We start from the raw sequence: 20,586 nt of genomic DNA, 5'->3' as shown, positions 1-20,586 counted from the left end.
CTCCGGGCGGAGGTCGACCCCAGCATTTAGCCGGCAGCAGGCCCCAGCCGCTTCCCGATCCAGGAACTCCGGGTTCCCACGGCCCGCGCCCCCGCCGCCCCCGCCGCCGCGCCCCATGCGTCCTGGTCCCTCAGTGAAGGAACCGCCGCTAAAGAATTCAAGAAATTCTGTTAATGAGTTTAAGAAATGCTTTTAATGATTAAAACCCAAACTCTGTCACCTTAAGGGAACAATGAGCACCGGTGTGAAGTACAAAAGCAAAGGGGGGGGGGCTGGAAGCGCGCAGCACCCTCCGCTAAAAACCAGGTGATCCTAGGTAGGATTTAATTTCTTTTTAAAGAATGTCATTAAAAAAAATGGGAAAAAAAATCTCGCGGGGCGAAGAGTAAGACACAGCGGCCTGGAGGCGGAGGGCGGGCTGGGGACCCCGCAGCCCGGGCTCTTCCCGGCTGGAAGCGTGGGGCACCTTTGGGAGCGCCGTTAGGTGCCCGCTCTGGGAAACGGGACCGTTTCTGGGCCGCCTCCCAGCGGCGGCCACGAGGACCGAGCGAGGCCGGCGGAGCGGGGGCTCGGGCAGGCAGCCCGGCGGCCGCGGCCCTACTGTGCGCCGGGCCCCCGCGCCCCGCGCCCCGCGCCGCCTCCCCGCCCCCGCGGCCGCCCCCGCGCCGCGCTCCCCGCCCCCGGCCCGGCGGGGCCTCGGGCAGGCGGGGCCGAGCGCACTGGGAGCCGCAGCGCGCGCGGGAGTCGCCGCCTGGGGCGCTCGGGTCGGCTGCCGGGACTCCGGGGCCGCCGCCGCCGCCGCCGCCGCCGCAGGTCAGAGTCGGGGTGCCGCGGGGTGCCGAGGGTCGGGGCGCGCCGAGGGGCCGGGCTGCCGTCCAGGTCGGCGGGGACGGGCGCGGGCAGCCCCGGGGGCGGGACCGGCCCCTCGGAGCGAGCGCCCGCGTCGGGTCCGGGACGCCCGGGGACCTCCGGATCCGCGGCGGCGCTGCGCAGGCGTCCGGGAGACGCTCGAGGGCACCTCGGGGACCGAACCGCGGGCTCCGGCGCGCGTCCGTCCCGCCGCTGCGGAGCCCGGGCCGCGGTCCGTGGGGGGCGCCCTCGAGGTCTCCAAGCCCCGGTGCCCCGGAGCGCGGAGCCGGCCGGGAGCCGCCTGCAGGGCTGGGATGTGGGTGTGGGCCGGGCTCCCCGGGGCTGCAGGCGACGGAGGGGCGTGCGTCCCCCGGCCACCCCCGCGTCGGGAGACGCGGACTCCCCGGCTGGGGGCTCGCCCTCGGGCCGCGCCTCGCCACCCCTCCGTGCGCCCCCACCCCCGCGGCGGGGCGAGGCAGGTAGCCTGACCCAAGGCACCGGCCCCTCAGCGCAGGGGGTGGGAAGTGGGTGTGTGGCTCTGGTACCGTCCGCCTGGGTGTTCGGGGAGGAGCCTAAGGTAAGGAGGCAGAAACTGGGAGTAACCTATCCGCTGCTTTTATATAAGGTCAGTTGTTAGGTAAAGAAGGGGCCTTTACCTCTGCTGGTGATCGGAAGGTTGCATTTCTAAATTCTTCTTGTTAGCTTCCGTTGCTTAGGTGAGTCGCCTCACTCCGATTGCGTTTTGTTGAAATGTGTTGATGTGTCCCAGATTTGCAAGATGATGATGGTGACGGTTCTATTATATCGTTATTATTTGGCTGTGGTCTTGGTTTACCCTAAGAATCTAATTCACTCGGGTCTAAGGATAATTCACTACCGGGGGCGGGGATAATGTCAATTTTAGGAGCAATAAAGTCAAAAAATAGTCTTGTAAGGAAGAAGCTAAAGTTTTTCTCTTTTTCTTCCAAAGCTGAGGGGATGAAATGTAAAATTAATTTTGTTTGAATTATCATCTGAGAACAAAACCAGGCAAGATGCTGGACGGAGTACTAGGAGCTCTGTTCCAGGACAAGCTCCTTATTTTGAAGTACATTATTTTAATGTCAACTGTTTTCATCATTCATGAAACAGATTGTAACCAGCATTGTTGAGAGAACAGTGAAGAGCTGAGCTCACTCTTTAAAAGGACGCAGGCACATCTTCCCCAAATCTCAGGTGTTCTCTGGCGGTCTCCCGTCTATAGCTAAGGGATTAATCACTGCCTGAAAGCAGAACCGAACTGATGGTATTAGATGATTTAGGAAACCCTTCTGGTATAGAGACTGGGATAGACATTCCCTGGGGCTTCTTTCTTAAATGCTTCACGCTCCTATGACTGTCGTATGGAAGACACACGTTACCACCTAGCGTTCTGAGTAATGTTTCAAGAGAACCTGTTGGCGTTTTAACATAATTTTTGTGTTGTCTATTTTCAGTCGGATTCACGGATTCGTTCCGTAGTTAATAGTACTCTGTAACATACAAAAATTTAAGACTAAGGTCTTGTTAGCCAAAAAATGAAATTTGTGACAAAACCTTCTATTTTTGCCTTCCTGTGTACTTCACATGATTTTTCTCCTTTATTTAAATTATATGGTAGGTGATACTTGCTGATCATTTTAGAACATCTTAGAATCAACTAGTGACCACCTCAATCTTTTATAAGTCACTGGAAGGGGGAAAAAGTGGTTATTTCACTTTTAAATAAAAATTCTTTTTCCCATTTGAAAGTTCACTTTTAGTCTTTATGATAACTACTGTAACAGCATGGTGTTGAAGAGGTATAAAGATGTGGAGAACTCTGGGCTAAGATTTTTGGACATTGTTTTTTCATTTTTTTAAACTTAAAGGCATGTAATTAAAAAAAAGTAAAACTCAGATATCCGCCGACATCATCTTCTTTATTAAACTTAAGATACTTTGAAAATATTTTTGTGATTGGTATTTTTATAATTAAGTATACTATTTTTCTAAAGGAACACACTGCCTTAATGTTCATTTCATATATTTCAGAATTACAGTTAAACGACAAGTCATAATTTTTTTTGAATCACTATTAATTTCAAAATCTCTATAACATTTAAAATTTACACAGGAGACAAAGTCTGACTTTAGGAATATGACTTAGAAGTGCATTACTGATCACGGTAAATTGCTTCTAGTTAGTAAGTTATAGGACAGTAAACAAATACTTATTTTCTATCTCCTGTAATTCTCTGAAAATAAGATGTTTGCCACTAAACTTAACTATGAAGATAATTATGCATGTCAAAGCTCTGTGAAAGCCACTGCTGTGAATACCAGTATTAACACATTTCATTTAGTTTTCAGATTGTGAAATGGTTGTTAATGACAACAGACTTTCATGAAGCACAGAAAAAGTGTTACAATAATACTTTACAAATGTTTTCTAAATCCTGGCCCATACTTTTACTTCTTTCATAGGATGTATGTGTGTATCTATTTGCTTATGGATAACACAGAAAATGTCATCATTCTAATTTGTGAGTGTCCTGGCGAATTCATTTTCACTTGAACTTGGAAATATATGTCCTAAGGTGTAGCAAAATGTACTGGAAAACGGTTTTGATCTCTTTAGGTTTCCACTAAATAAATACCAGTTGTAGAGCTTTTTTTAAAAAATCACTAATCTAGAAAACTTGATTTAAGTCACCAGTCTATAAATGTAAACATATGCTCCCCACCTAAAAAAAATAGTTACACTGAATTTCCAAGTTGCTTTTCTTATTTTTCCTAGCAGATCCCAACGTTAGGGTAGTTGAGGCCTAAAAGCAACAAAAAGGGCAGCGGTTTAAAGTGCTTAGGAAGGTCCTTTAAAACTGATATAATTTGACTCCATCAAAGTATGGTAATATCTGTGAATAACCATCTTGTAAGCATAGACAGCCCCCACATGTCATACTTCAGTTAGGTTCATACCATTCTAGATGAAAGATTTTTAAATTGAAGATTATTTGAAATCTTCCTAAAGTTTCTTATTTACTATTTTTATTTTATTACAATACAGAGGTAGATTTTGAGAAGTTGAATAGCAGATGTTTTAGAGCTTATTTAATGAAAATGTCATGTTTTAATTTTTATTTACCTAAAATACTGAAGTTGGTTGTTAGAAGGAAATCAATTCAAATACAGTAGACCATATTTTGGAGATCGCTTTCGTAGATGTTAACGGCAAAAATTATCACCAGTAGTAGTATATACTTATTTGTTTATTTTTTAGAAGTTTATATATTAAGAGACTTTTTCTTCAATAGTCAATACATACCAACATTTTAATACTGAATATTTAATTCAGAATATGAGTATTTACATTTTTCACAGTTTTCACTTATTACAGTGGGGTGAGTCACTTGTGCTTTCTCTCACCCCATTACAAGCAGGCCGGACCTGCTTAGCTTCTGAGCTCCAACACAATCAGGGTGGTAATGGCCATCAACCACTTATCCTTTCTAACTGGCCATTTCCCCATCTGTGAAATGGGAAAAGTATTGCAGTTATTGTTCTGTGCTTTTTTTAAAATATGATTTTAAGACTTTATCAGCAAACCTGTGTATCTTAAATGAAATGACCTTGCCCTGAATTTTAACTGAGCAGATATTTTAAAGAGAACCTTCATGGCTGTCCATGTCACAGCTAACTCTTCTACAAATGCGGATGGTACCCTAGCGCTATTTTTGAGATCATTGCTAAGAATGAACTGAAGAGGGGTGTCTGGGTGGCTCAGTTGGTTGAGCATCTGACTCTTAATCTCAGCTCAGGTCTTTATCTTAGGGTTGTGAGTTCAAGCCCTGCACTGGGCTCCATGCTGGGTGTGGAGCCTGCTTAAAAAACAAAACAAAATAAGAAAAACACAACAACAAGGAATGAGCTAAAGATAATGCTTGCTGTGTGGTGATCAACTTATAAAGTGTTTCTGGAAATATTTCATCAGTATTCTATGTAAAATTGTATTTCCTATTCCCTGATGACTTTAGATCAAAAATCAGATGACTAATTTTTTTGTTTTATTGATAATATCTTTGTGAGTCCTGTGTAGATACAGTGTGGATCCTCTTGTGTCAACATTGCGTGTCTAATGCCACCTAGGTGCAGATTGTACTTTTATTTGATAAAGTTCTATTCTTTACATATTTTTATGGTGCAGCCTGTGAGTGCTTAACGTATGTTACCCAGGAGCCGGTTTGTTTTATAATGAGGCCTGTGAACCTTCAGATCAAAAGACAAGTTTAGTATCTCAGACTAAAAGACTAGTGACTTGTACTTGTTGTAAAAATTGGGTCTTTTTCTAACAAGCTATAACCCCAAATCGGATTTTAGAGACTCAAAAGTGAGTATGCCTCCTAATAGCCCACCAATTAGGAGGGAGTAATTGGAAAAGCATGTAATTAACCATGCATCATCCAAATAATACATTTTAAATTCTTTTTATGAATTGTTAAGTATTGCTTTTTATTGTGATGTGTCTCCTCTGCAAGAAAGTAAGGGACTTGGTTTCAGGTCTGAACCCCATTCTGTTCCAGGAATATGGAGCTCCAGAGCCCATGTAGGGATATAGCTAAAGGGGTGGGGAGACAGAGGGCAAAGAAAGGTTTAGGCCAGTGTCTGTAGATGAGTGTTCCCTTGACCCTTTGGGGTGGGGAACTGGGAGCAATATTTACTTTCACTCTCTTCATAGTAGCTTGGGCTTTCTCAGAATCATTGTTATACCTTCAGCTATTCCAAGGGGCCAGGCCGTCCTCAACTTGAAAATCTTTTTTGCGACAGGGTGTAGAGAGTCTCCTTTCCCTACCATGATTTCTCAGATATAAAGGAAAGAAATGAAGTCATCAGTTCATGCCACAAGAATCAACTAAAATTGAGATTTAAAACTTTATCAGGATTTAAAACAGATCATATAATGGTTTAGTTCAGTTTTTAGGAACTAAAAAGTATATGTTTAGGAAACATTTTTATTCCACTTTATTGCTTTTAGAAAATAAATCCATTGCTAGTTTAACAGATTCACTGTTGTTTTGGTTTTTTTCTAAACCACTTTAATTTGTAGACTCATCTAGGAGAGTTAGCAATGTGGATAAGACTTACTGAGACAAATTTTCTGACCTTCTGGAAAGAGTTCATATTAGCATAAACCCGGGGTGTGAATTCCTTCACAGTTTACCACAGATAAGGAGGAGGGAGATATGAAGGAGGTAGAAAAATAGGGAAATACCCTGAGTAGGAGTATATGAGATGTGTGTTTGGTCAACTCCCACAATCAGCAGATTGCAGTTACTGTACATAGACCTCAAATATAAGGTTGGTTTCTAAGAATTAACCCTGGTCCTCAGTGACATCATAGAATTTTAAAATAGCTTTAAATTCTAAAGTTGCCACCTAGCACTGTTACTCTGTCTGGCTCTCTAAGTTGCCTCAAGACAGAATCTGGGAAAGTGAATGGAAAGAGGGTATTTTGATCCTGTATGTTTAAGGACTGCATTTTCCTTTACAGGGAAGGCAGTGGGAAAACATACCTGTCAGGTTGCCTGAGTACAATGATGAAGTGCTGGAAAGAAGCCCTTCACTTTGACCCCACCCGACTGGCTGTCATTCCACCTCTAAAACTATTTGTCATTTGAAAGTTTGAAGTCCACTTTCAAAATGCCAGTATTCCTAGCAGAGTTTCTTTAAACCACTGTTAGCAAAAATTTGAGACGTTAGTTCCCAGTTCCTGCTACCTGAAAACGAGGCCTTTAGGGGAGAGAAACACATGTGGGAGTTTGAAAGAGGTGATCTGGAGAAGGAAAAATAAAATTAAAGTGATTCATGTTCTAGTTTCCCCATAAACCAGTCTCTCTGAAACCAAATAGGAAAATAACTATTGGAACTAGCAGTGGTAAGAAAGGATATATTCTCCCATAGATGCCTTTATTTTTCTCTTAAAAATCAATACAAATCTTCCTTGAACCATTTTTTTCCCCTCAAAGAAAACACCTGTGATGTTGTCCCCCAACATCAACTTTCTGAATATACGTTACCGAAATTAAGGTCATGAGTAGTAGTTGGTAATCAAAGATCTGAATATTACCTCTCATTATGTCTTTTTATTTTCTCTGTGATGCTAGTCAAATTATCTAGTGTCTCCATGAGTTAGTTCTTCCAGACTTTTAAAGTAGATTGAAATGAGGGGGACCTTTCAGTCATCAGGAAGAAATATACTGAAATATAAATAATGCTTAATGCTTTCCCAGAACCACTGATCATGAAACTTAACACGTGCTTTATTTTTTCTTTAATTTTTTTGCTTAAGAATTGTTATGGCAAGCCAACACATCTTTGTTGGAAGTAGAATCTTGGTAACTATGTCAACAGCAAGTTCATTAATTCTTTGAATCATCTGGTAGATAGTGTTTAACAGTTAGGTTTGGGCCACCCTCATGCATTATGACTGAGCATGTTGCTTACCTCCTTCACTTTTTCCACAGTATTGCAGAAGTCGGAATCTAAAACAGAGAATCTCAGAGTCCTACTCTATTAAACGTTGTTCTTTTCTATCAGTTGATAATGACCGGTGTAAACAAGTTTTTGATCGCATGTGGAAAAGCGCTTAAATTTTTTCTCTTGTTTTGTGTAGTGGATAGAGTTTATGAAAAAGAACAAACATACGAATGGTGTATATATAAATGAAGAAGATACTTTAACAAATTATTTACATATGTCAAAATACAAGAAGAGTGAAGAAAATACCCAGGCATTTGCCAATGTGGAATTACTACATGTTTTCCTAAAGTATTTAGAACTAATTAGAAACATCCTGACTTTATTTAAAGACTTTTTATTTAAAGTATAATATATTTTTAAACTTGCTTTACACTGAGGTCCAAATTTGTTGGCGTTTAGGACTAGAGCAGTACAATGTCTGCAAAAATATAGGTTACCAGTTTCTTGAAGCAGGTACTTAATTGGGTTTTACTCATCTGCCTATCTCTAGCATATAGCACAATACTTAGTGGGCACTCAATAAATGTTTTAAAAAGAACGATGAAATCATCTAACATGGTGGTGCTCAAGTGTGGTCCTTGGACCAGCAGCATCAGCATCATTTGCGAACTTGTTAGAAATGCAAATTCTCAGGCCACACCCAGACCCACTAAATCAGAAACTCTAGGGATGTGTTTTAACAAGCTCTCTGGGGTGGGGGTGGGGATTCTGATGGATATTGTTTTGGAACCCCCACATTCCTGCATCTTTTGTGATGGCCTAGACCCTTTGATTAGTGCACTTAGTTTGGATTATTTTTAATAGGCCTTACCCTTGACTATAGTTAAATTCTTGGCTGTATTCTCCCCATTGATAGACTCTCTTGGGGTTATCTTATAAAATTAACCACACTGGCTTGGCATTGTATTACTTAAAGAAGTTCAGTGTTGTCAGTAAGCTTGTGTCAAGAGAAGTTAGCCAGCTCGCTTTGTAATCTGAGCATCACTGGTTCTTCTTACCTTAGACTAGTTGCTAGCAATCCTGAGTCTCAAAGACTACAACTTTGGCACTGGATTTTATAACATCACTGAGGATGATTCACCCCTAGAGGATTTACATTAAACAGACTTACAAGATATGGATCTAAGCCTTGATTCCAGTTAGTAATAGTAGAAAATGTATCCTTCCTAGTGAATATTGATGGTAGTTGTTTGGTTTTTTAAATTCTAAAATTCTTTGGTTCTGGAATTGAAGAAACTGGTACTCATATATTTCTGATGTCACCTGTGATTGAGTTCAGGGTGCTTAGAAAGCAATTGGGAAGTATATCACACATTAGAATGCTATACCCTTATTTCTGGAACATTTCCCAAAGACACAGAGGATATGGGGAAAGCAATATACCCAAAAACTTTTATAAAAGCATTGTTACAGGAACCAATATTTGGAAGTAACTTAAATATTCAATAACAGGCAAATAATTAAGTAAATTATGGTATGATCACTATGTGGAATGTTATATAATCATTAGTGACAATTTAGAAATGGTAATAAATCTGAAAAATACTAACTAAGAAGTAGCAAAAAACTGTATGTGCACTATTGATTGCAACTTTATATAAATGTGTATATATGAAAAAGTCTAGAAGGGAAGGAATCCATAAAACTTATGACAGTGATATTAAATAGTGAGGTTATGTAGGGCTTTTAAAATATTTTTGTATTTTTCTCTTTTCCAAAGTTCAGCCAGTATTACAAAATTATTTCTGTAACCAAAAGCATATATTTATAGCTTTTCTGCTTTTTAGTATATTTATAGCTCTGATTAGTAAAAATCAAGGCAAGGAGTCAATTAAACACTGAGAATCTTCTACCTATTTAATTTCTTGAAAGCATTGATGATAATGTAAGGCACCACATGAATTCTTTTTGGTTATACCCAAGTTTATTTCATACCTAATTTTATTTCACATATTGGACTTATCTGTACTCTTTGCTTGACTAGCCTCGATTTGGGAGGAGAAAAATAACCCATCTCTGGTATAGCCTCTTAATTTTCTCAGCCATACATAAGATTTGATTTTGTTTATTTCTTTGGGCCTATACTCCCTATTTGATCTTTAGCATATGCTGACAAACAGAGCTTTTTAAAAAATATTTTCTGGAGTTATTTTATTTTAAAGCCAACCTTGTTAGATTTTTTTCTAAAAAAAAATATACATATATATATATTATGTTTCTTTATAAATATAAATGATCCATGATAGGATAGAATTTAATAGCAAGTGAATTGAGGTTTCCAAAAATCTAGTCAAACTTCTGAGTGAACACTGTAAAAGGTATATTTTTAAATATATAACATATATTTAATATAATATGTAAATATACATACACAGAGCAATACATCTTTACACACATATATGTGCACACCACACACAGAGAAATAGCTTTTGAATTAATTAATTTTTCCTTTTTTCTGTTGCATTGTTCTAGAAATCCCAAAGGGAAAATTACGTGGTTTTGCCTTTGACCCAGATTACAGGTTATATTTTTCTTGTCACTTTCTTTGGAACTTCTTTTGAGAAGATTATAGTAGCTTCATGTCTTTAGAATAACCTTTATCTGAATGAAAACAAAGTTTTAAAAGCTTTTAGGATTTTTTTTTTATCAGGAATACTAAATATTTCTTTTTTCTGCCTCCCCCATTTCTGATGATTTAGTCCTTAGTACAGCCCAGGGCAAACCTCAGCTAACACAATTCAGCTTATAGCTCTTAGAATTTGTAGGTAAGCTTCGTATGATGACACCTCTCAAATCAACTGAGAAGAAGCCCCTTTTTAATGAAGATTTATTTATTCAACAAGTATCTATTGAGATCCTGCCTTGTGCCAACAGCTGTTTTAGAGAAGAAGGATAAAGCAATGAACAGACAAATTCCATCTCTCCTGGAGTTTACAATTATTATTAACTAGATTTAAAATGAACAGTAGTGGGAGGGGTGGTATCTAGGAGGAGGCCACAATCTTAAGCAGCATTGCTAGACCAGCATGGAGTCAGGTGGCTATCTTTGAGTTGGTTGTGAATAGGGGAAAACTTGCATCTTTGAATATTTTTCTGGATCCCTTAATACTATATTATTTTAGGTTATATTCATGAATTGTATACTATGTATAACATAATATTACATTACTTTACATCTCTCTGAGTAACAGAGTTATTAACAAAGGAGGTAGAACGAATCCTTTGTTAACAGGGTATTACTGTTATTAAAAATCCAAATGACAAGGTGATTATTCACTTTGCAGAAGGATGATGTATAATGTTGCCACAGTGAATATACTGGAGGGGTGAACTATGCAAGTGAATGTGTAACCTTATTTACAAAAAAATTATACTTAATAGAAATGTAAAGCAAAGTTCACTGGGACTATCTTGTTAAAATTAAAAAACAAACCAACAACCAAAACCACTTTTTCCCCCTGAGAAACAAAGTTAGCTATTTTTCTTTAAAAGCCTATAAAGAGCGTTTACATATTTAGAATATAATATTTGAGTAAAAGGAGATCCAGATACTATTTCAAATGTGCATCCTTTGGTCAGAGTATTTATTATAACGATTTCCAATTTCTGTATTCACACAAAAATTGTCTACCATTTTAGTTCTGATGTTACATTGACAGAAAATGTTTTATTGACCACCTAAAAATAAGTTCTGAATAATCTGACACTTTGGGGGAAATCATAATGAGGAAGACCCATTTTGAAGGAATTTATGTGAAGTAAAATACAATTAATCCATTCATATATAGACTGACTTGGCAAACTCAGATTTTTCAGATTTCACTACAGTTTTTTCAATTCCACAGACTCTAAGACCTCTTGCTTTTCAACACTAGATATCCCTACATAGGAAGTAAAATTTGCCCACCTGGAAACATGGCCAGACAGTCAGACTAATACTTTTCAGTCTTGAGAGCACACCATGCTGGGTAGATAAACCAGCATCTAACACTAGGGAGCAAATGACCATAGCTCGTAAAAGCTGAGAAAATAACTAAGCAGTGGAATACAGCATATTAATTTGTCTTTAGGCCACACACATGATTCATTCTGTGTATTCCACTGTGTCTGCTGGGACAATCTTTGATCCTCGCAAAGCACAATACAGACACACAATTAATTTGTCTTTATTATGCACATTAGATTTTTGAACGTCAGGTTGATTTCCTCTGTCATACAACATGTATGTAAAATATTTATACTGGCCACCAGTTTTCAAATTTGGAAAATGCAAACTGATTTTAATCTGAGCTGAAGTAAAACCATTAGAAGGCAGATCTACTCTGAAATGTAAGTTAACATGTTCCATATTCTACATTACACATTGTATTTGCGGATTCTTTGCTGTCATGTCTTATCATTTTTCTGCACCAATTCTGTGTACTAAGCACAATTGTTAATTCATAAGGGATAGAAATGATGTTGTAGTTTTTATTCCTCATACGTACATATGTACTGCCTACCTTCCCTAATTCACGGCCTATAGCATAGGGAACTGGGTGTACTGTCAGTACTTTATAAATACTTTAAACTTGATTTAATTTCCCTAGTTCACAGCCTGTAGTGCAGGAGAGCTGGGTGCATTAGAAGTACTTTATAAATACTTTAAACTTGATTTGATTTCCCTAATTCACAGCCTGTAGCGCAGGGAGGCTGAGTGCATTCTAAGTACCTTATAAATGTTTTTAAATTTGATTTGATTTTGAGGACAATTTTGTGCTTTTTCAGGGTCACATATATGGTATTCTTAGTGCTACTATACTCTACATATTTAAGGAATTCCATAAGTTAGTCTTTAAAATCTTAATTTTTATTTTATTTAACATTTTTAATGATACATAATGATTTGAAATTAATGCCAGAAGAGATTTCCATTTTACTATTCTAAAGCAGGCAAAATGGGATATGAAAAGAGGAAAAAATGTTAATTACAGACTTTAGCATTCTATGTTCTGGTCAGAAAAACAGGTTTTAAATGGCCTAAGGGCCAGAGAAGTGTTTTACATTCTTGTTTGGAGGCTTCCAATGGCAACTGTAACAAATTCTATTTAGCACTACAACTGGAGAAAAGCTCATAGTAATGTACAATAGGGAATGTCATTTAGACTTATTACTCATGCATAAAATAAAACAAGTTCCTTTTCAAACATTTTGTTAAGTATTAGATAAAACTGTCAAGTTTTGGCCTTTTAATTAATTTATAATATATAACATAATTTAATCACTTTATTTCATATATGAATCATAAGTATTATCATAATTATTAAACAGTTAATATCCTTTCACAAGGCTGATACAGGTTTATGAACAACTTCAAACCAAAATACCAAAGAAACTGATTCACATATAGAAGAAAAGCAAATAGAGAATCTTCTTTTATGTGGCCTCGTGACATCTCTGCGCAACCCCTCTTCTCCGGAGGCCTTAATCTGTTGATGTAGAATGAAGGTAGAGGAGTCTCTTAGCAAAAGATCAATGCAGGGAATTTGCACCCTCTCCACCCTTGGGCAGCCTGCCATTATCCTTCTGCAGCCACACCTGTCCACCTCCTACTAGGGCAGAGAAGGGCCCTCATAAACACAATACAAGAGAGAAGCAAAATGGCAGGGGAGGGTAGAGCCTGATAAAAACAAGGATGAAGAACTGAGAGATGAAGAACTCCAATAGGCTTGGAGCTTTCTCTCATCGACAATCCAGACTTCAGTCTTCTTAATTTGTTATTCATTAGTGTATGGCTGGACCCAGAGAATTGCATACACATAGTGTATGGCTGGACCCAGAGAATTGCACACGTTCTAGGCACAAAGGGAGACACCAGAGCTGCTAGAAGAAATTGTTTATAACCTACATGAATCAAAATGGGGTAGAATTGAAACATTTAACCAACAGTTCAGAGCAGTATATGATTAAGAGCTAAAATAAGTAAGACAGAAAACAAGTGTTACACAAATACTGGGAATGGTGGATCAGTGTGGAGTAGAGGGTGTACCCAGAAAAAGCCATGTAGAGAAGGGACAGGCTAAACTAGACTTGAGAAGTTTGGAGGTTGATAGGATAACCTTATGGGGGAAAAAAACTAAAAAATATACAGAAAAAGAGACAAAAGAAAGAGGGGAACTAAAGCATGATTCCTTTAATATGAAATATCCAGAATAGGCAAATCCATAGAGAAAGAAAGCAGATTAGTGGTTGCCAGGGCCTGGGGGGAAGGGGAAAAGGGGAGTGACTGCTTAATGGGTACAGGATTTCCTTTTGAGGTGATTAAAATGTTTTGGAACTAGATAGAGGTGCTGGTTGCATAGTTTGAAGAATGTGCTTAATAACCACTGAGTTGTACACTTTAAAATAGTTAATTTTATGTTCTGTGAATTTTGCTCCATAAAACAGCGACAAAAAAAAAGTTCAGGGTTTGAGGCAGCCTTTAAAGGAGGGGAAAGGAATTTCCAGTGGAAGAAAACAAAGCCTGGAATAGTGCGTAAGCATGGATTGAGGGAAACTCTGCAGATATCAACGCATTTGAAGTGGCTGTAGCACGTGTATGTGAGTAGGAGAAATATGGTCGGAGATACAGATTTTAGGTCAGATGAGAAAGGGTCTGGAATGCAGGCAAAGGAGTGTGGGTTTTATCTTATAAGGAGTGGTGAGATTCCAGGTCTTGAGAAAAGGAGTGAGATGATTTAATCAGGAGATTAATTTGGCAGTAGTGTGCAGGGAAAACAGGAGGCTATCGCAACATCTGGACATAAAATGAGGAGGGCCTGTAGGAACAAAGAGGTAGGGAAAATGAAGACCGATCTGCTCATAAAACCCTTAGTTTCTGACCTGGTATAAGGTAAATGCAAATGGGAGGATAAGCATTTAAAATTTTTATTTTGTCATAACATTCAAGCACATAATTTTGCATTTTACAAAAGTATCCACAACGGATTGAAAAGAAGAGTTCCTTTACCTCCGAGTTAGAGCACCACGGCTCTGCAGGACAAATGCACTGAACTTCGTGACTGAGTCCTGTGGGGCAGTCATCAGCCATGTACTCATTTTTATGGCATGTTTACTATGTGTCACACATTGTGCTAGTCACTGGGACTGGAGCAGTAAGCAAGATAGACTGGTCACTTCCCTGATGGAGCTTCCTGTGTCATAGACAGCCTATTGCCAGAGGATAGCTAGAAATTAAAGGGAGGCATGCTTCAGCTCAGTGTAAGGAAAGGATTCCAGTGAATTGGAATTGTCCACTAGCAGGAAGGCTGCCTTGTGCCGAAGTGAATACATTGCTAGTGGAGACATTTATGCAGAATCTGAACGGCTGTCAGTCAAGAAGTCTTATTTGATAGGACAAATGAACTAGATGACTTATAGGGTGATGCCCTAGCAATTCCCTAGTCTGTAATATTAACTTCATAGACTTATTTCTTTTGTCATTGATTGTATTGGAAAACCAGCATATACTAAGTGAACGTTTTCATCGGGACTTGAAATTACATTTTTCTCTAAATTTGAATGCACATCTGATACATTTTAAGCATATCTGTACAGTTAGTTCCATAGTACTTTTAAAAGAAAGTATGGTTCTAATGGCTTCTCAGCCATCATCCCACCTTTAATATTTGTGGTAAGTTCCTTTTTCAAGTGATGTTTTTCACAAGTAATGAAACATCTGCAGAAGCAACTTATCTAAATCACAGTCATGCTGATCTTAAAATCATTTGTTCTCCCTCCTGTGATGTATTGCTTTGGTTGAACAAGACCAGCCATGACTACCTATTTGGGGAATGTCTTCAGGGTTCCATTTTGATGTTGGGGAAAGGTCAAATAACTTTTATTACTCAACGTTTTTGATTTAATTATTACAAGCTTCAAACTGTTGTTGTCAACATTTAGTAGCTGGAATTATCACAGATTAATTGTACTTTGGAGGATCTTGAGGATTTAGACTCCTATACAGGAGTGACAGCCTCACTAGATTTTTGGGAAAATTCTAGAATGCTTTTTCTTTTAAGTAAGTGACATTATTTTCATAAGGATCTTTTTTAGTAGTAATGGTATCAGATGAAGCAAAAGGTTAGCTGCTGAAGAAAAAAATCATTTTTCTTCATGTCTGGTAGAATATTTTGTTAAAATAGCCCATTTTCATTAAAATATGTATAAAAAATTTGAATTGTGCCTAGAATAACACCTGGTATGTGGTAGGTACTCAATAAATATTTATTGAGTGTTGTTCATTGAACGCGGAGTGATGGTAGACAAAGGACTTCAAGTGGAAAAATTATATGAACATAGGCATCAAAGAAGGGAATGTGAGTTTAGAGAAAAGCAAAGATAGTCTGAAGGTAACATTTGTATGTAATTACCAGTGTAAAAACTTTGATGGTTTCTTAAGTTCTGTACAGTATATAAATTACCAATGATGATCATTTCTGTTGCTTATATCTAAAGCGAATAGCTGAGCTTAAATGTAAAAAGTTATTACCTGTGACTGATCTGGATTTTTGAGGTCTTCTGGGTGTCCCCTCAGTTCTTGCTCTAGCTCCTGTAATTCCCTCTCTTTCCCACACCTCCTCTTTTATTCCTCCTCATTTTTGAAAAGAGATGTCTCTTTTTTTCTCCTCCTTTTTTTTTTTTTTTGGTCTCTGTTACTCTCTCTCTGATGGCTCTCTTTCTTTTTATCTCTGTTTCCCAATTTCTAACATCTCTTTGGTTAGGTCTCTAATATGGAAATGTATTTTTATCTGCTAGTCAAATGATGAAGTAGGGATGTCTCTATTCTGAATTTCACATAAAATGTTTATGTTGCTCTTTCTGAGATGAAATAAAATTGATTATCACTTATACATGGACTTTGGTTTTATAAAGGATTTTTTAACCACTAATCTTCGCTTGGGAGGGAGGGGGTCAGTAGACCTTGACTTGTAAATCTAGTAAAGCATAGTAACTTGTTGAAGAAACTACTAATTGTCTCTAACAACTTTAGTTTTATTTCTCTTTTCCAAATGACAGATATATGAGGTATATCACATGATCCTTCAGGATCTAGGTTTTTTTTTATTATTATTATTACATCTTTGTATATGCCATTACACAAGAGCTGGAACATTTGTCTGTTTTGTTCATTCTTTATCCTTAGTGCCCAGAACACTGCTAACAAGTATCAGATGCTCAAAAAATAATTGTCAGTTTTTATTTCAAATCTACAGTCTCATTTTACTTCCTAATCCTAAATAGCTATCATGACTTTTTGGAGTAATGTTGTCACTAGGATAGCTTATTTTATAATTGATTTATAAATATAACCATATGATTTCCTGTTTAGAGAATGCTTTCTTTCCATTCAGTCTACCCTTTACTCCAAACTCTTTCACCAAAATTCCATTTAACTATCCTTCTAACTGACTATTCTTTAATTGTCTCAAGCACCAAAAAAGTAATCTAGCTATCGATAGTAATATTTAATGTTTGTCGAGTACTTATTCTATATCAGGCTCTATTTTAAGCATCACATACATTATCTCATTTTATTCTCCTGACAACCATAGAAAGTACACACTATTGTCTCTCTTTTGCAGATGACGAAATAAGCACAGAAACATAAAAATAATCTGCCAGGTGATAATATGAGGTTTTGAACCCAAGCAGTTTGAACATAGCCACCCTGTCTTGCACTCTTTAACAAAAGCCTAATTTTGCAGTATTTAACTTGCCAGAGAAGGAAATGTCTACACTCTACCACCACCACTACCACTACCACCGTTCCACACTTAGCAATTAGATCTACACAAGTATAGCCATATTCAGGTGTAACTATGGATTAAATCTAAACTTTCAGGTTCAGTTCACTGCATCAGTTTGTCTCCTAAGTGCTAAGAAACTTGAAGTACTTGTGGCAAGGTAAGCCATATCACCAAATCTTTAACTTACATTCATTAATTCGACCATCACTTAAAACCACCACTGTTAAGAGATTCTTCATTTCCATTTTTCTTTCTCTCTTAGATTCTTCTTAATCAAAATAAAGACTTTTTTTTTTGTCATGCTAGGATAGGTAAATATAATAGCAAATTTTGTATGAATGTTATAAAAATCTAGGGAAGGAATATAATTGGCCCTTCTGGAGTCTGGCCTCTAATGGAATCAGTCAGCTGTTTAGGGGAAGGATAGAGATTTGGTTTGATGGGATAAAAAATTAGTCATTTGGGCATGTTCATTTATTTTCATTTTCCCCTGATTCCCCAAAGGGAATCTTCTTTTGACAATACAACACTCTTTCTCTTTACCCTTAGAAAGTTGATCTTGCAAGGTCATTTCCTAGTTTTTGTGAGGAAGTGCTGGAGAATGAGTAGAAAGGGACTTGATGTGAAAGCTGGAGGACATGATAAAGTGCTGAGAAAGGGAGGAAGAGGGAGAGATTATAAATTTACTGGGATGGGAATGAAGAAAATGTTTAGTGGGAGAGGTTTTGGTGAAGGAGACATTTTGGAGAGGGTGGTGTGTGAAAAAAATTGAATAGAAGTAGGGAAAAGGGATAGGAGAAAGGTTGCTTGTGATTATGAACTGAGTCTTCTAGAATGTATTTTGAAAGACCTGAGTAAAGAATGGAATTCTTTTTAATCTTGCAGGGAACGAGGAGTGGCCCACTTATGTGTTGAGTTGTGTTTCTTTGGTTCTTTAGAGGGAGAAGATGGGTAGTTAGTTTGGGTGGTGTTGAGGTTGAGGTTCCCAAAGACTCTTAGGTAGGGATGTCCCTCCAAAATTTAGAAACACAGACTTAGAACCCTTGAGAGAATAGTTGTGGTTACAGATAAAGGTTTGGGAGCTATAAACAAGCAGATGTGTTTATGGGTAAGAGTGACCCAAGAAAGAACTTTCAGGACACATACGATAGAAAACCTCAGAAAGAAGAGGCACTGAATAGTCGTCATGTGACAGGATAAGAACTAGGAGAAAGTGGTCTCCAAGCTGCTAAAGGAGACTGTTTCAGTGGTAAAGGATGGACAAAATATCAAATACTGCAGAAAACCAGTGTGCCGGAGCCAGCTTAGACCAGCTCGTTAGATTTTCAGCATTTCTGTGAGCCCATTATCATCCACGGCTATTATTTAAAAATACAATAGTGTATACTTGCAGTTCAACATGTCAAACAACAACAACAAAGGTGATAAACATAGCACCGGCACTTCCTAATTATTTTACATTGTTGTGTTCATGTTGATTTTATCCAAATGGAAATACCTGGTGGCTTGTGCCATTGCACCAGCTCTTCCCAACACTGCTCAGTGACATCACATGGGTAGCTTGAACTCAGTCGTGGTGGGAGTCTACATCACAGAAATTGGCAGACGCTGCCAACCAGAGCATTTTTCCCTGTAAGGAGAAACCGCTTGTTAAACATTTACCAGCACAGCTTTGGATAAATAGAGTGAAAATCAAGAAAGTCTAAAGCATTTAGCAAGAAGGAAAGAACTTGTAAGTTTTGCCTTAGTTTCAGCAGAAGGGTGGGCGACAAAAACCACAGTAAAGTGGGTTGAGGAGTGAAATAATAGGAAGTGAAGAGACATGTTTAGATAAGTTTGAGAACTATTGAGTTAAGGCAGATTGTTATTGTTGATTTTTTTAAATGTAGGGCCCATAGAGTATATACAATGCTTATGTACCTTATTAATCCTCAGAAAAGGAGTAACATGCAAATTTGTTTTGTGATGAAAACTTTTTCTGTTGGAAAGTCTTAAGGAACTAGTTATCTATAGAACACATTTTGGGAAATGCTGCTATGGTACTTAACAAATAAGATGATATTAGTTGTAAATTGGAGTGAGATAAATATTCCTATTATTAAAGTTTCTTAGTTTTCTAAAGGAACAATGTCAAGAATGGGTGTTGAATTTTGTTGAGTATTTGTTTGCATTGTTTGAGATAATCATCTGGTTTCTTTTAAAATTTGACCTAGTGCTGTGGCATATTATTTAATAGATATTCTGATGGTAAATCTTTGCCTGAGGTAAATCCAACATAATTATGGTGGTTTGCTCTTTTAGTATATGATTGGATTTGTTCATTATCATTTTATTTATAACTTTCAATTAGTATTAATCAGTAGGACTGGTAATTTTTCTCTGTTTTTTGTTACGTTTTAATACCAGTATTATGCTACTTTTGAAAAATTAATTTGGTCACTATTTTTTTTCTATTCATATAGTTTTGTAACAAGAAAACTAACAAAAAAAGAAAAAAAAAAGAAAAAAAAAGAAAATTATCTCTTCCTTGAGAGTTAGAAAAAAATAATCTAGAAAATTATCTAGACCCAGAGCTTTTGGGGGAAGTAATTGTTTGATAAGTTTTTGGTGGCTTTCCTTGTTAATTATTTTTCTATTTCTGAAGTCAACATCTACCATTTGTACCATTTCTGACAACTTAGTCTGAGTAAATTGCCCCCTGGCCTGCATTATTATCTACCTACATCTGAGAGATGACTTTTAGCAGAACCTAGAAAGTTGGGAGAAAAAAACGAACCTAAAAAGTTGGATGAGTAGGTATGAACAGCCCCTATCTACCGTGGGTTCTGTTGAAATGTCAGGGGTTGGTCTGCTGTTTACACAGCCTAGTTCTTTGGCATTTAGGGATGAGTAAAAGGATTTATAATCTAATGAATACAAACCAATTTAACCAGGTAGAGAATGTGAAAGAACTATAATCTTCGGTATATATTACCCCTAGAATGAATCTTGTTTCTTCCTGACTATAGTTTATGTTTGGAAACCGTACCTTCTATGTGTCGTACAGTACAGTTCTAAATGGATACAGGGAGGAGATTACTGATCTTAGCTATGGAAGGGTTTGGGGAAGGTTAAAGAATCCTTTCTGCCTCTGAAAGCTGCAGGGGTCGACCCAGTTTACTCTTTGATCCAACTCTTGGGGCCAGAAACTGGAATACATGGCAGTTTACTTTCTTCTTGTCTACCTTTTAATGAATTCATATGTATTTCAAAGGGAAATTGGGATCAGTGTCAAGGAAAGCTGTTATGACTTAATTTTAACCTGGAGTCAGCATTCTTTAATTTTTCAGATAGAAATTTTGTTCCAATTTTTCTTTATTAATATTCTTCCTTTTCTCCCCCATATACTTAAGCCCTTTTTAACTTATGTAAAAAAAAGTCAGAGTGATAATCC

General features: G+C 38.0%; 1 protein-coding gene across 6 annotated transcripts in view; it reads left to right on the top strand.

The window, feature by feature from the left end:
- Positions 1-735: 735 nt before the first annotated feature.
- PPARG (peroxisome proliferator activated receptor gamma) overlaps positions 736-20,586 on the top strand; it is a 131,288-nt gene continuing 111,437 nt past the window's right edge. The window contains exon 1 of one of the 6 annotated variants that reach the window (XM_055343632.1): positions 736-813. The gene's annotated coding sequence lies outside the window, so the exon portion shown is untranslated. Of the gene's footprint in view, positions 814-956; positions 1,427-1,488; positions 1,566-20,586 lie in introns of those variants that run through there. The other 5 variants (XM_055343636.1, XM_055343635.1, XM_055343633.1 and 2 more) reach the window with 5 other exon arrangements.

Source organism: Nyctereutes procyonoides, unplaced genomic scaffold (assembly GCF_905146905.1).
Source record: "Nyctereutes procyonoides isolate TBG_1078 unplaced genomic scaffold, NYPRO_anot_genome, whole genome shotgun sequence".
NCBI classification, from domain to species: domain Eukaryota; kingdom Metazoa; phylum Chordata; class Mammalia; order Carnivora; family Canidae; genus Nyctereutes; species Nyctereutes procyonoides.
The sequence above is the reverse complement of the archived record's forward strand: the minus strand, read 5'-3'. Positions and strand labels throughout refer to the sequence as shown.